Here is a 7,575-nt window from a genome sequence, read left to right as displayed (position 1 = left end):
AACGGCGAATAAGAGATAGAGAAGATGATGGTTGTTGTCAATGATGGTGGTTGCCATCGAGACCACTATCATTAACGATGGCAATGTGGCGAAGGAGAGATAGAGAAGATAATGGTTGTTGTCGGTGATGGTGGTTGCTCAAGCGATTGCGGTAATGAATCAAGATCTGAAAGAGAAGAGATAGAGGAGAAGATGATTAGATGAGATACGGGAGAGAATTGGGGAGAGGTAGAGGATGAGGGGCGGTGACCGGTGGTTGGTACTCGACCGTCGAGTTGCTGGTGTGGTTGCTCGAGCAGCGACGATGAAGGGAGGATTAGGGTTAGGGTTTGCAAGGAGATGGAAGGGAGAAGAAAACATGGGCTGAGAAGAAAACGTTGAGTGATTTAGGATTTATGGCTGGCTGACTAGGGGTTTGAGGAACAAATTTCCTCATTTACCCTAAGAGATTTTATTTTATTTATCAATAAAATAAAATATTAATAAAATTGGGGTGCAACACGAGGACTCCCCGGGAGGTCACCCATCCTAGTACTACTCTCACCCAAGCACCCTAAGAGATTTTATTTATTACATTAATGCACAAAAATATTATACATACATACATACATATATACATACATATATACATACATATATACATACATGCATACATACATACATACATACATACATACATACATACATACATACATACATACATACATACATACATACATACATACATACATACATACATATATATAATTCGGATATTTATTGGATCGAATCAATGCATATCTGAATTCGATCCAATAATTTAATCGGTAAGAAATTAATATTCGAATTTGACCGAATATCCGATTCAAATTATCCAAATTTGATTCAATTGTGTCGAATCTCGGATTCGAATTTGGATTTTCAAATACCATTTACAGGCCTAGGCTCAGCTATTTTTTGGGTCGAGCCTCGACTTTCTTAAAAAAATATGATCCAAGCCCAAGTCCGACTTGATAATAATATATATAATAAAAAATATAATATATATTATATTATGTAATAATTACATTTATAATTAAAAGTGTATTATATAATATTCTATATATTATTAATATATATTAACCCCCGAAACCCAACTTAAGTGGTGTATCATTGAGTTCAGTCGATAAGTTGCAAATTTTATATCCTTGTATAGTTGTCTAAGAGTAGATCCCTTACAAACTATTTGTATCCCACCCACAAATAATTCTAAGTGATATGAGATTATAAAGAGTTCACAATCGAGCTCATAACCGGATAACTCCCATGCATCCACTTCTCTTCTTGTATGTAGAGTTATCTTCCTTTTGGTTTCTTTTTGCTGAATGTAATATAACCCCATTTGTCTATGCCGCAAATATGAATCCTCATAAGGTGTATTCAAGCTAAATAATTTATTCTGTCCACCTTCATTGTATTTATAACATCCAAAAGTTGGGTTGTTTATAGCCCCTCCCAACTAAATTCAAATTCAAATGTTTGCTTGTTTTCCATTCCATGTAGGTTGCAGCTTGGGTAGGCCTAACCTGAATTTCAATTTGTCCAATCCGAAATTTTATACAGGTTGGGTTTGGATTTTTACTCCTCGGGCTGACCTCGGTCCTAGTCCTTATATGATTCGAGTTTGGCCCAACTATATATATATAGTTGCATAAATGCATATATACATATATGTGCAATTTTAGAGTGGATTTATTGACTAACCCAGTCCTGACCTAGGCCCAAGCCCAACTTGAAGGCATCAAATTACAATGTGGGTTAGGCTCAAGTTGAAAAGATTGGGCTTGACCTCAGGCTTAGTTCAAACTTAGGGTTGGGATTGGATTGACCATAAACAACGCAACCTAACCCGTTTGACTTGCACCCCTAAGTCCAAAGTGTTTCAATCCATTAAAATAACCGGTTCCAAGTGTTTTTTTTTTTAAGTGAAATAAGAATATCAGCATCGAAGGTAAACTCATGCTCACACCATTCGAACTATGGTTTTCAAAATTGGACCTGACCGGACAGTCAGACCGCAAAAATGGTAACCAGTCAGCCCCCCGGTCCGGTTTTACTAAAAGTTGGAAATTTCTAAAAACAGTTGAAAAAGTCAAAAAACCGCTGGCCCAGGTGGTTGGACTGCTAAGTCATTCGACCTGGGCAATGGTTTGCGGGTTACTCTTTTTATTTTCAATGTTTTAAATTAAAAAAACAAAAAAATAAAATAGAATACCTTATCCCAAACCAGTCGAATGTTTAGTCCCTATAGCTTTAGGGTTTCCCGAGTTCCCTGCGACGACTAGCACCTTTAGCGTCCGCCCAACGGCGAGCTTGCAGGCAGTAGTAAGAGTTGGCGGGCCTTGTGCGGCTAGCACTTGCAGCAGCGGATGGCTAGCTTGCCTGCGACCAAGTTTGCAGTGGCAGCCAGCGAGTTTGCAGTGGCGATTTTGCAGCGGTGGGTGAGGGTTTCTAGCGGCAATAACAATTGCAACCACTTGCAGCGGCAATCAACAGGGATCTTGGGTCCTCTAAGCAGCATTCTAGAGATGTATATGGAAGAGTTCGACAACACCATGCTCACCAATGTGTGAGGGGTGGCATCGACGATTAAGCACGCAGATCAGGCTATGGTGGAGAGAAAGATATGTGGCTCGATCGTCTGCACTGAAACTGTGGCAACGACCTTGGGTGGCTAAGGTCCTCGTACATACACCACTTCTAAGCACGCATTGGTGGAGCTGGTCCGATCAGCCTATAGTGAGCTGGGGGCTCATGGCATCAGGGTCAACTGCATCTCCCCTTTCGGAGTCGCTACCCCATTGGCCTGCAACTTGAAGGGCATTGTGTTAAAGCCCGGCCATATGGCAGAGGCTGCTCTGTTTCTTGCTTCAGACGAAGTAGATGGAGGATTCACAGTGGTTAGTTATAACTACTCCACCATCCAATGAGAGAGAGAGAGAGAGAGATTTACTGTTGTAGTTTTATGGTTTTATTTTTATGTATTTTTTAAAAATTTTATGTATTTTATTTTTATATTTTTATGTATTTTGCACTGTATTCTTTTTTATTTAGATAGTTTTACTTTTTGTAATTTTTATTTAATTTTATACTATTTTTTATTTATAAATATATTTTTAATTTTTAATTTATTTATAATGTCACGGGTCAAACCATTCGACCTAAACAGTTGAACCGCTTGACCGGAAATCGGTCCCCTAACTGATTCTGTTTCTGATTCATTTTTAAAAACCTTGGTCCGAAGAGCCTATTGCAACCTTGCATAGTAAATATCTCCCCATGAAATAAAGCATATAAGTACGGAGATATTCGGACGGGTATTGGCCTGATCGAAGCCGAACTCAAAGGCACGTTGATTTCCAACGATAACAAAGCCTAGTTCTAGTTGTAGGGTGTCTCACAACATTGCAACCTGGGAAAACAAAGGAGAATAGTAGTCTCTCCTTCCGGGCAATCCAAAAAGTGAAAAATAGTCTACTAAAATAAAGAAAAAAAAATGAGTTGTAACGAAGAAGGGAAGAGGAGGAGGAAAGGTCAAAAGATAAGTGAGAAACGAACTCTCTACAATCCATTTTCGAAAAAAAAAAAAAAAACCTCTCTACAATCCTTCTCTTAAAAAATAATGAAGTTTACAATAATACCCCTTCATAAAAAAGAAGGTAGCTAACGGGCACATTAAGGCCTAGCCCATTAGCACCAAAAAAAAAAAAAATCGTATAATGCTACCCATTAGCACTTGCCCATCTTTTTTACAAAAATCAATTCATTTGCAAAACTATCTCCGAACATGATTCAAGTATGACCTCAAACAATTTAGAAATAAGTTCAATAATCTAAGAAGTATGAACTGTTGCCTAGGTAACCTAACCCAATAGGGATGAATTGGATCCTACAAGTTTCTTCCTCATAAAAATGAATGCAAATTATGATTTGTTTAGAAATTGTATAAATACAAATGTGTATAATATAAATATATGCAACATACAAGGATTTGCACTCTACATATTTGTATTTGTACTCTTTTCAAATTGAGACTCAGGCTGTATTTAATTGCAGTGCAATTTTATTTGCATTAGTACAAATGAATGGGAGTGCAAAATGTAAAAAATGCAAATTCTTATTTAATTTTCTTTTGGATTTTACTTTATTCTGCTCCATGTCTTGATTTACTTCATTTGTATTATAATCAAACAAAATAAACTAAAGTTTCAAACAAAAATTGGTTAGCATTTACATTCAAATCATTTGCACTACTATGATTTTGCATCAGTGCAAATTTATTTGCATTGCAACCAAACACAACCTTAAGAGTAATTGAGGGTGGTAAAGTAGAGTACATTGCACGTAAAGATAATAAGATTGGTTATGGAAAACAATAAGAGTTGTTAAGATCAAAGGTATGAACAATAAAGAGCAAAACGATAAATTTTTAGGGGTTCAGCCAAACCCAGTCTACGTCCTCTCCCTATGAAAACTATCTAAGAAAGTTCACTATACCAACTAGACTTTTTGGATGGCAACAAAACATTTATTTCAGTTGGACTCTCTAGATGCCAATAAGACCATTACAATAATTAGACTTCCCAAGTGCCAACAAGACCTTTTACCAAATAGACTTGTTGTGGGACTTAACATTATGGGCTTCAACCCATTTATGTCGTACTGCCATACCCTAATATAAATATCAACTTTATGGGCATGTTAGAGGGTATTGGCATGCCTCTCTCTCTCTCTCTCTCTCTCTCCTTTTTTTATATTCTTTCTTCATGAATCAGAACTAGGGGTGTGAATTTCCGATCTGAATTCAGCATATTTGGATACCTCCACATCGAACGTTTGAATCGGATCAGATCGCAACATATGATCTCGATCCAATCATATGATATATATATATATATATAAGTGTACCCTATTTTAACATTTGGTTCTAAAATTGATAAGTTGTATTTTTTCTAAGACTGCGTTTTCAAACAATGCAAATGGAGTGTAAATCCCGACTCAGAGCAAATTTGCACTCGGGTTCACTTTTGCTTGTTTTTGGCAACATTATGTTTATTCATTGGCAAATGAAAGAAAACACACTTTCCAATGCATATATACATTGATAATAAGATGTAAAAGTGCATCAATAAAAAAAAAGTAAATTTGCACTCAAGTGGGCTTTTGATAAAAAAAAAGGCATATGCTTTATTGGAATTCATGTTTGCATCCATTACAGCTAAAAGTCTATTTGTATTTAGTAAGAAGGTAAATTTGTCAGTGCAAAACTAACCCAACTTTGCAATTTATATGGACCATTTTACACTCTACATATTTGCACCGTTTCCAAACGCAGCCTAATTAAATAAATATAAAATTGGAAATTCCACATCAAACACGATTGTACAAAACAAACCTTAAAACCCTTATATTCGATGCTTTTATGTTTTGTTTTCGTTCTAAACCTGAGAGCTACTAAGAATTAAGTGAGAAGTGAGCACCCTATCCATTATTGCTATTTGCTGTCACAAGCCGTCGCCATTCAATCTTCACCATTGTGGGTCGCGGCACACTCACATCATTCAATGTCCGTAATCATTCATCCTTCTCCTCCTATTTTTTTCCCATTTTCCCTTTTCATTTCTAATTCCACTAATATCACCTCACACCTCACTTTTTTTTTGGGTTATTCAATCTGGTTCTATCGATAATCACAGTGTTGTTTGTTGCAGCCCTCATTCCCCAAATCCTCTATGCCATTGCCATTTATTCAAGTTGAAGGCTAGGCTAATGGTCGAAGAAAGTGAGAAACAGAGACGTGAGACTATTCAATCAAATTGTATCCGATCTACACTAGATATCCGATAAAATGATCAGAGTCGAATTCGAACAAGGGAATATAGAATCCAACGGATTCGAATTCGAACAATGGGATTTTTCTATCAAATCAAATTCAAATCTACCCGGGTTAGAACAAAAAGACAATACCTACGTGAACCATTCCAACCTTCACAACATGCATTTGCCTTCTCAACCATAAGAGTCAACACCCTTGGATATACTTCATGGATCTTATCCAAACTCTTTTAATGTCCAATCCCTAAACACTTCACAACATGGCTATGATTGGTTTAACTAATAGAGAGTTATCACCCTCTTATAAATACAAAGATACAACAATTAATAAGCAAACAATATTTTGCCTCTACAAGGCTAATAAAGCAACACAATGAAACTACCTTATTAGCAAGAAAATATAATGAAAGCTTTGTGTTTAATACATTCAAGTTCAAGAGTTTTCCCTTATTTTCATCTCATGGAAAGCTCAACAAATCTTTTTTTTTTTTATTTGTTATCATTTTACTCTTATTTTTTATTGTTATGCCCTTTGAATCTATCTTATAATTCTGAAGCCTTTTATCATTTTATATATTTGCATATACCGCAAAGAGGTGGTTAAACAAGGCACCATATTAATTCATTGAAATGGATGGTATGTGGATTTCCTCCATGACCCGTAGGTTGAACAATGGATCTCTCTTTCATCTAATATGTCCTCCTTCACTGATTTGGGCCGAGTGGCAAACTATACCTTGACCCTACCATAAAATAATGTAGATTGGATCACATTCTTCATCACATGCCTACCACAACAAGGCATTTAGTGGAAAAAAAGTTGGCCTTCTCTAGTCAAATTTACATTTGTCCCCCACAGAAAGTGCCCTGAAAATGTTCCACCACATATTCTAAGCATGTATTGGGAATATCTCCCAATGACAAGTATGGGAGATGTTCTCAATGCATGCTAAGATGTGCATGTAGGGCGTTTTTAGGGCGCATTCTATGGGGGCAGATGTGAACTCTCTCAAATCGGTTTTTCAGGCTTCGGATTGTTTGGTCTGGATACACACACCATATTGCCTTTCACCACTTCATCTTGCACAAAAATACTTGTTTAAAATTCACGTAGTGGCTCCACATTGAGATACCTGCACAAACACGAATTGGAAACATTTATGGAAGAACAAACATCTTCCACTCTCGACCAAGATGTTTGTGTGGAAACCTCTGTTTAATATGTTGCCTACAAAAGACAATATTACAAAAACATTCCAATACATTTGCCCTCTTTGTTTTACACTCTTTGTACAAATACCAAGTTTTGTCCTTTATTGATATTATTTTTAAAAAGTTAATATATTTTTGATTTTTTTTTAAATATATTACTTTGATTGATATTAAACCCCAAAAGTTGCCTTTAATGCTAAAAATCCTTAAAAAAAAGAATAGATGTATTCTTCTTTTTTCTTTGGGATTTTTATCATTCAGTCCACCCCTAGGTGAAACTACTAATAGAATAGGGGTGAAATCCTACCCGTGGATTGATGTCAAATTCACGGGTAGAATGTGGTTTATAGGGGGGGCTATTAATAGACTACGAGGGGATTGAAAATTTAATTTCTGTCGTGGTTTTTTCTTATATCTATGTCGAGTTCGTATTATTCGAATTAGAAATATGCAAGAAACTGTTGTAATCGTCATCCGAGAAAATGAAAGCGAAAAATCGACGAGTTAAAC

Source organism: Nelumbo nucifera, chromosome 6 (genome assembly GCF_055504915.1).
Source record: "Nelumbo nucifera cultivar China Antique chromosome 6, China Antique-T2T, whole genome shotgun sequence".
Classification (NCBI taxonomy): Eukaryota; Viridiplantae; Streptophyta; class Magnoliopsida; order Proteales; family Nelumbonaceae; genus Nelumbo; species Nelumbo nucifera.
The sequence above is the reverse complement of the archived record's forward strand: the minus strand, read 5'-3'. Positions refer to the sequence as shown.